The 10,142-nt window shown below is 32.1% G+C and overlaps 1 pseudogene; it reads left to right on the plus strand.

Annotated features, from left to right (window-relative positions):
• Positions 1–3,885: 3,885 nt before the first annotated feature.
• Positions 3,886–6,167, plus strand: LOC115989222 (annotated as a pseudogene).
• Positions 6,168–10,142: the final 3,975 nt, after the last annotated feature.

A 10,142-nucleotide genomic window follows, 5' to 3' on the forward strand; every position in this document is an offset into this window, starting at 1 on the left:
TTACTTGTTTGGAATAAGATTTAATTTATTGCAGTCATAATTGATTAAAATTTAATACACTGACTATATCCTTTGAGAACCTTTTCAATTGTTGCAGGTGTCATATGCTTACTATCTCTAAAGTTCATAATGGCTTACAAGTTCAGAGAGGAGAATTATCAGCTCTTTGCGTTTGGATTTTCTACCTTGTTTACTATGTCTAGCTAACAGCCTTGTAACTTAGTGAGTGACATAACCTTTTCTCCTTTATGAGGAGAATCAAGGTTCGAATCCCTCTCTACCTCACTTGTTATAACAATTGAATTAAAAAAAAAAAAAAACCACATTGTTTACATTTTCTCTGTTTGCTGGAATGCTAGTGCTAAAACATATGAAGTAAATTAGATTTGTTATTATTGAACTCAATTGAAAGATTGTTTCTTCCTAGGTATTGAACTAATTCATGGCTTTCATCCCCTTTTTGTTGCCCCCATGTCGCCACACGGAAGGGACATGGTAACGTGACAAAGGTAAAATATTTGCATTTGTCTTTATGAAAATGACATGCATTTGTTAATTTAAGACTTGGGATAAATTTTTTAGTTATTTACATATTATCAGTAAAAGGCTACGATGAGAGTACTCTCGTTATATCGATGGACTGTTTCAACTTATGTACACCAAATACTTATGTAGCAGGAATATGGCGACAATTGAATCAAGATGGACTCATTGGAAAATGTTAATCAATGATATGCAACTTTGCATACAATAATCAAAAAATCATTCCCGTAATTATAAGATTTAAGAAAGCAAGCAAAATGGATGATATCAAATATCAATGGCCCCTTTTGTAAATCAATAAGTTCTTCATCAAACCTACCTAAGGAGGAGTAAAATTGAAACTAATAATATTTCGACTTAGTATTCCTAGTTCAAGATTAGTGGTAGACATTTTGACAATGTTTTCAAACATCACTGTTAGGTTCTAAAAGTTTATAACAACTGGCAAATCGTAAACACAAACTTGTCTAGATACAAATCCTAGAGTCTATAGGTATTATTAGACAATGCATAAGGTGATTCAAGTCAAAATTCAAGAACATACAAGCTGCAGAAAGAAGAATTTGAAATCTATTTGGTTCGATCAATCAAAAGACAAGCTCGACCGATCGAAACACGCATCTGTAGAATTCCATTCCAGCCCAAACTCTACTTAAATGTATTAGGTTTCGAGTAAAACACTAATAGTATATAACCCTAAGCATGATTTTAAAAGGCTTTTTAGAGAGAGAAGAGTGTGCCTCTTTTATATCTAGGGTTTTGTACCAAAAAACTCTCTCATATCTTCTACCGGTGTTATTTTTTGAAGAAATTCAAGATCTGGTGTTGTAGAAGTTGCTGCGTTCTCTAGTCATCAAAAGTGTTGATGATCTAAACCTTCAAGGGTGGTCTTGGAGTCACAAACATGAGAGTTTGTGTTGATAAACCTTTGAGTGAGATCTCAATGTCACAACTATGGGTGCTTATGTTGCAAAGGCCCAATAGAGAAGGAGTTTGTGGATTCGGAGCTTGCACGTGGTCGTGTTAGTAAGTTTTACATGTGGTAGCAATAGGATGTTAGTGGTCTAAGTCTTATTGTAAACTTCGATTCTTTATAGTGGATTTGCTTTTTACCTTGAGGATAGTTAGGTTAAATCCTCCTCAAGTTTTTTATCAGTTTGGTTTTTTTGGGTCATCATATCGTTGTGTTGTTTAATTTTTTGCTGCTTTACATTATATGACTATATTGTTTTAACCTAGATTTGAATAATAAACCTAAGTATTCACTTGGTTAATTAATTAGGTTAAACAATCTAGTTCAGAGGGATTTAAAACCTAACAATCACTACTAGTTGGCAACGGGCAATCTCAAAAGCTATGTAAATTGTCAATGAATTGATTGATGAGAGATCCAATGGGAATGGGTAAATGAGTATTTTATCAACCAAAAAAAAAAAAAAAAAAGGAATGGGTAAATGAGTATTTTCTCCAAAAAAAAAAAAAAAAAAGGAGTACCCAATCCATTTATAAAGATAGTCTATGATGTAGAAATTCATTAACGCAATGGCAAGAAAAGTTATTTCTTATAACAAAAGGCATTGACTTCCATATTTCTTAATTCACATTTAATGCAATGCGGAAAAGGAAGGATTGGGTTTGGTGGCAACCTTTATTTACAGACAGGGGACCAACGTTTTACGGACTTGGAAGGATTTTCGAAGGGAAAACTTCCAATAGTTGATTGCTAAAGAAAATATACTTTTTACGAAGAAATCTATGTATACTTGCAAATACTGAGAGAAAATGCTATCTATTCTCTTGTACTTTTGTGCTTCATAACATACAAATAAACTCAAATTTAGTTGTTCCTCTTATTGCACTATTATTAATGGGAGGTATTTCACCGACTCTGATTGATTTTGGAGATAAATGTCTTGTATTTTGACAATGTTATGGAAGCAAATACATTCATATCAAAGTTATACCGGTCTATATAAAAGAAGTTTGATGCGCTTAGAAAAATATGAATAGCTTTAACCTAAACCCCAACATAACTTTAATATGATGGGCAATGTTTACTTTGAAGAAGTAAATTATATTTTTTACTTTGAAGAAATATAAGTAAATCATATAGACCGGAATAACTTTGATATGAAATGTTTACTTTTAAACATTGCATCAGAGTTTTGTAAACTTTGCATCGACATATGATTTACTCATATTTTTTTACTTTCAAACATTGCATCAAGTTTACTTTTAAAAGTTTACTTTGAAGAAGTAAATCATATAAGTAAATCATATAGACCGGTATAACTTTGATTTACTTTTAAAAAATTATGATTTACTTATAACTTTAACATCGTATTTTTTACTTTGAAGAAGTAACTCAAATGCCGCACAGCTAAAAAATGAAAAAAGTTTGAAATCATCATTCTCGCCATAAAATTTCCCTCTCCAGAAGAATTTGTTAGGATGATAAGGTTCAATAAAATAAATAGGAAGAGACCTGCATAATTAATTGTTTAATAATCATGTCAACAATAAATTGTTTAAATTCAAGTTTTTGTAGTTTAAAATAATACATAAAAGATGAGTTTATAGATAAAATAATAAATAATATCCAATTAACATGAAAATTGGTATGAATATTAAGAACATATAAAACATGTAATTTAAGGGTGAGATTTTTAAAACATGAATTTTATATCAAGTTATTCGATGTAACATTACTTAGAATTACACTAAGTGTACTTGAACTCAACGCATTGAAAGATAGTTTTCTAAACTAGATCAATACTAGAGCTCTCTTTTTGCAAATTTCTTCAAGAGACTAAATGTTTAGATTAGGTTATTTTTCATGTAATTGGAGTAGAATATATTTTAGGACATTCAATGTACTCTTGTTGTTTTGTCAACAAATTATTAAATGGGGAGATTGTTCAAGTCATATTTTTGTATATTGGCAAACACATGATGAAATACACTTTATATGTTGTTGAATCTTAGTTTAAGTGTGTTCAAGGATTGTCCAAGTGGTATTATTTGAAGACACAAGACTGTTCAAGAAAACAAGACTTTGACACCTCTCTCTACCTGTTGATCTATCGAGAATAAATGAATCTCGATACTTAGCTCGACACCTCTCGAACTATAGAGTTACGAGAAAACCTAACAGTAATTTTTGTTTCAGCCTATGATAACTTGGTCCAACTTAGGATTCGTGCACTAGGGTTCCAGAACATATAATTTGATTGAGAGATAGTAAGGGAGAGTCTTGCTTTTAATTCAGAGTCCTGCATTTGTTCCTTAAGATTTTGCCTCTAAAGTTCAAATTTTAGATTGTTTGATGATTGCACCAAACCAAATATGTATAGGGTATGCTGATTTTATAGTTGCAGCCTCTTCTTTAGAAATAATGAGATATACCATTATTGGTGCAGGTCAAGGTGGATCTCCAGTGTGGAATGAGAAAAATACATTCAGGGTAGAGTATCTGGGCAAGGAGACCAATACAAACTTATTCTAAACTTCATGGATAAGGACACATTCTCTGCTGATGACTTCATTGGGCAAGCCACGGGAGACATCATAACATCATGTCTCTTTGTTACATTTTATGTACTTAATTAAGAGTTTCATAAATACTTCTCCAAAAGGTATAATTTTTTATGTGGCTTGGAGCCATTAGAAAAGACATTTAGACTTAAACAGTGAGGTAATTGATAGGAGGGACTGGGGGATAATGTAGAGTATGAAAAGCAAATTTTGATGAGCAATATATATATAAGGGATATTGGGCTTTTGCCCTTATTTTGTAAAAAATCTAGCATAATATCCCTGTTTTGAAACTATTAAGGTGTGTCCTTGTTTTAGTACTCGACTTTCAATTTTTAAAAATCGAGTTACAAGTGGAACTCGACATTAGCAATGTTGAGTTCTATGCATATTTTGCCACTTAATTTTTAAAAAATAATAATAAATAAATAAAAATGAAGGGAAACTCGACTTTGTTAAAGTCGAGTCAATTAAAAATTTACATATAACTCGATTTTGAGGATATTGATTGAGTTTTATACCAAACTCGATTTTGTTAAAATCTATATATATATATATATATATATATATATATATATATATATATCTTTGTTGTTTGATTGTCCTTCCTCTTTTTTCATTAAACAACAATATCATTAAATAAAAAATCTACATCCAGATCAGTACAAAGTCTGTTAAAAAAGACACCATTACAATCATCCTCCAAAGCCTTAGCTAAGTCCACAAGCGGACTTGCAAACATAATGTAATCTAGCTCTTGGTCAACCCCTAGTCTAGCCATCAGATCAGCGCATCGGTTAGCCTAGTGGTAGCAATGTTTAACTTGAACTTGCTGAAATCTGGTCATCAAATGCCTACAATCATCCAAAATAGGAGATATTATATGATTTACATAGTCAGAATTTTGAAAGATATCCACAACCACTTTGGCATCTATCTCAACAATAAGGTAGGGGATATTCAAGCTACAACACAACATAAGACCATCCCTAAGCCCCCAAAGTTCAGCAGCAAAACTGTTGGTTGTTCCTACATGTCTTGTGAAACCTGCAACCCAATTCCCATGCTCATCCCTAACTACTCCTTCACATCCAGCCCGCTCCATGCAACTTATAACCGAGCCATCAGTGTTCAATTTTTTCCACCCTATAGGTGGTTTCTCCCACCGGATTCTCTTGCTAATTTTGCAGACTGGGTTTCGTGGTGAAGTGATACAATACATATACTCTGTAGCTTGGTTGTAAATCTCCCTATACAGGTTGTCCTTCCTCACATACTAGAAGAGTTTTCCATTTGCAGCATCTATGTGGAGGATTTAATGGCAGTAGGAGTGGAGAATGGAACTGCTGAGTTATACCCTCACGAATATAGTGTGGTTTGCAAAGTCCAAAGTTATTGTGGAGAGATTGAAGTTGGTGTCACTTTCACCCGAAAGGTATTTTTGAATCTTATATATATGAGCTAGGAGCTGGTTGCTTCGATTATTAAAATAAGAATAGTAAACAACATAGTGCTGTATATATGCACCTTCTCCTCTTGAAAGAATAGAATGAACGGTGAGATTGTCATTTCAAGGCCTATTGAATGAGTCCCTGTTAACTTAGAAAAGTGTGTTTAGGTACAGTTCAATTCAATTTAGAAATATAAGGTATGACGGTTAAGGAACTATATCTAAGTTTTGCTGATTTATGATATTGTAACTCTACCACAAAATTACATATTTACTTCTAAGATGTATGCTACTCATATACTTATAATAAATAGTGATATATATATATATATATATATATACACACACACACTTATAATAAATAAAAATAGTGCCGTCATTTCTTCTTCTTTTTTGGTGATAAAAAGTGCCGTTAATTATGTTTTTGCTTGAGATTGAAATGGTTGGTGCATGGAGTGATAAATGATGCATTGAGTTCCATAAGCCAAAGGAGTACATGACATCTTAATTACAATTTCTTGTTTGATTAATGTGGTTTTTCCTTTTTTAAATATTGTAGGTAGAAGAGCAATATCATGGAGAAGAGTTGGGAGGATGGAAGCAAAGCTATGACTGCTAGTTTATCAAATATAGTTTGGTGCATGGTTTTCAAAATCTCAATCTAGATTCTACGACCTACGATTTTACAATCCCATCTAATATAGAGAGAGTGTCAGTTGGACCCAAATAAAAAATATTCCAATAGAGTGTCACGTTTTGAGATTTTTGGCCTCTTTAGATAATGCTTACAAATGGATGTAGTGATATATGGTAATTATATCAATGAATGTATAATTTATGTAATTATTTAATATACCAATGTGTATTTTTTTGTTTTTTTCTCAAATAATGTAGGATCGTACGATCCATGATCCGATCCTACGATCCACGATTCCGCTACCTCCCATGATCTTACGTAGGATCCCAATTTTGACAACCTTGATTTGGTGATTTAATTGTCTTAATTGGATTTGTATGTAATTTGGGATAAGGGTAACATGAGTTTGGTTCAAAGCTTTTGGAATATTTTTCTGCCTAAAAATATTTTTTAACATACTCAACAATTGATTTTCTAGGAACTAAAATAAAATAATTTTAAAAAAAAAATCAAAGGGCTCCAAAAAAAAAAAACCCATAGAGAAAGGAACAAAAATTCAAATTTTGCCATTATTATATTTTAGCACGAAATGTAATGCAATAGCCACAAACTATTGATGTGACCAGCTTTTTATTGGTTTTCATTTACTTGTACCATTATAACAATAATCTAATATGCCACCTTTTCCGCCAAAACAGAAGGTATAACCTATTGTTTCGTCTTTGTATGATTCATCCCCTTCAAGGTAACAACAAGACTCGGCAGTTTGAATATCATTTGGCAAGCGAACTAATTGATTATTGGCACCTACATTTTGTACATTAGTCATGTAAGCAGTTCGTTGATATTCACCATTATCAAATTTTCCACTACCCATTTGAGGGCTAGCATTATCATTTAGCCCAGTGAAAACATAGCCTCCCCATTTCAATGTGTTTGCTCCAGAATTTAACTCAAAAAATAGTTTGTTTGGAAAATATCCAACTGGATGAGGTTCAGTATTAAAATACACCCACCATTTTCCAGTTCTAGGTGAATCTGCTCCATCCTGTTGTTATCATATAACCAAAAACAATAAAAAGGAAAAGGAAAAAAAAAATGGAAATCAGAAATTCTGCAAAAAAATTATTTGATAAACTAAATTTCTAATTGTAAACATGCATTCAAATCCTATGTTAAAAAATAAAAAAGAAAAAAGAAGAAGTAATTATTACCCAAATCATGGAGAAATGCAGAACCACTTGATCAGCGGTATCGAAATCAGAGACCTTCTCTATAACACTTCCAACTGGAACTTTGGTATTAATTTGTACGAACCCCAAGTAAGCAAGATTATGACATGTGAAACTCCTTTGTTCTAGTCCATATATAGTGTGAAATTCAAATTAAGTTAGTACTATGCATTTGTACCCAAAAAAAAAAAAAAAAATCATCCTGCCTAGAACCTTAAATCTATTTAAAGATAAAAAGTACTTACAGTCATTTGAAAAAACAAATGGGTGCGTGTGTCACCGTACATGTTTGGGTTTACCTGAACAATATCACAAATTATAAATAAAGTTGAAGTATATGTTGTAATTCAACTATACAAAAATAGGCAAGAGTCTTGTAGTTTAACTAACGAAAAAAATTTATGAACTTCTCTTTCATTGTAACTACTGAATTTATTGGTTTAAAAAAAAAAAAAAGAATAATTTTCAAATTCATTTCTCTTCCTTAATACTTACAATCCACCCAAGTTGTATTTGTTCAAAGTCAGTTCCAAACATTGCTTCAACTGAGATTGAAACTGAACTATATTGGAAAGTTCCTCTAACCTTTGGATTCCATACACTCATTTTGGCTCCAACTAATTGATACTTTTTGTCTAGGGTTGTTTTTGTAAATATTCCTGCAAACTATGAGGATGAATTCCGTTGAAGGAGAAGACTTTAATTATATTACGGAAAGGATAATAATAATAATAACTAGTCGCTAACCCATGCGATGCACGGGAAAGCTACCAATTTTTTCCAATTGATGTGACATTAGCTATTGGAATTTAACATCGATTCTCTAGTAGCATGTTGTTATTTTTCTATTTCATTTATTTCATGTCTTCCACTAAATATTCAATGCATTCATTATATTTAAAAACATATATTCAAATTGATTATCTAAGTGTTTGCAAAAAACTACAATTCAATCAACTCTAGAATACAAAATAGGCTGGGGTAAAAAATAAATCATAACTCAATTTCCACACAAAAACAAAGGAAGCAAGCTGATAACTCCACCTCACTCAGTTATATATCATGGCATATTCCCAAATACATTTTCGTATCTACCTATAAAATTTTCAAAATTTTACCATAAAATAAACAATAACTTCTTTCTTATAAGCTACCTGATTATGCAAGCATCAAGTAAAATAGCATTCCTAATCCATATATGCATGCATACAAATTGCAGGGTTCACGAATAAAACAGACCTTCACAAAAGCAAAAAATTCCTCCTGAATGCGAACAACAACTGTCATTCTCTTCAAGTGGGATGCAAAGTGGTGTCTCCGAACAATTTGAACAGCATTGCCACTTCCCCTGCAATTTATAGCATGTCATAAAATCATTAAAAAAAAAAAAAATCTATTTATGCAGAAATTGGCTTCAAGACTTTAGTGGCTGTTTCCACCAAAATTAATAGACAAAGATACAGTCAATGACCAACTGAGCTCTTTTTGATTGCTACCTTCATTTGTCTTTACTCTGGTTCTTAAGTGATTTTTTTACCCTCTTATGCTCTTTTATTAAAAATCTCTTGCTACATGTTCTTTAACAAAAAGAACATGTAAAGAAAGGAACCAATAACAGAAGCAAAAAGCGCAGCTAAAGCAAGGAAAAAGATAAAGAAAATGAATACATGTCCATAAAATCACATTCCAATCTTGGATTAAAGAATGAAAATAAAACTATATATAGAAATAAAGCCCAAAGAGCAATAAGACTGATGATATTGAAATGTCACAGCATACCTTTTTGGCATGACCTTTTCATCTGACTTATAGCTCCAATCAATTCCCTTAAGTGCAGCCTTCTCTAGAGGATCACCTACCTACAGGCAACAATTCTTATTATTTTGTTACAAGAGTGGGCCTACAGGAATTTGTGATATGACAACAACAGGAGCAATTATAAGCAAATAATTTTCAAATAAAAGATTGAAAATAATGTTCATCAGTGAGAAATGAAACATAAAAGCAAAACTTCAAGTAAAATATGAACAGAATATGATTAAAAAAAATGGAACTTTCTAACACAGCAAGGACTCAAAGTAACATACATACTGAACAATGCCAGCAGGGAAAGACAAAACTACTCTTTGCCAAAGTATGTTTCCTATTGTGCCAAAGGTGGATGTAAATTTTCAACATATAGGTTAAGGGTTCCATTCTCAAAGACAACCAAATTACACAGGGACACAGCAAGGATTCAAAGAACATACATACTGAACAATGCCAACAGGGAAAGAAAGAAATAATCTCTGCCAAAGTATGTTTTCTATTGTGCCAAAGTTGGATGTAAGTTCTTAACAGATAGGCTGAGAGTTCTTTTCTAACTGATGTTATTCTCAAGTTCCTAGTTTCTAGTAAGGGGCATCTTCTAAGAAAGTAGTCTCAAATAGTTTAACAACAACAGGTAACTTGAACCAACCAACATGAGTAAAAAAGAAGGATGAAGTGAATGAAAAAGAAGATACAAATCAATAGTTGTGAGCCATTTAAGGCTAACAAAATCTGAAGCAGCAGTCTCTATTTCATTTTCTTTCTCATACATACATGGCACATCCTAAATGCCACAAGCAAACCAACCAGCGAAAAAGTAGGACCATAAAAGCACAAACTACTTTAAGGAAAATTTATTATAGGTTCTCCATAAGGGAGCTGACGAACATTCAATAGTGTATTCAAATATGATTGCAGAAAAATGGTCACGGTTGGC

The sequence above is a fragment of the Quercus lobata genome, chromosome 5 (assembly GCF_001633185.2).
Source record: "Quercus lobata isolate SW786 chromosome 5, ValleyOak3.0 Primary Assembly, whole genome shotgun sequence".
Classification (NCBI taxonomy): Eukaryota; Viridiplantae; Streptophyta; class Magnoliopsida; order Fagales; family Fagaceae; genus Quercus; species Quercus lobata.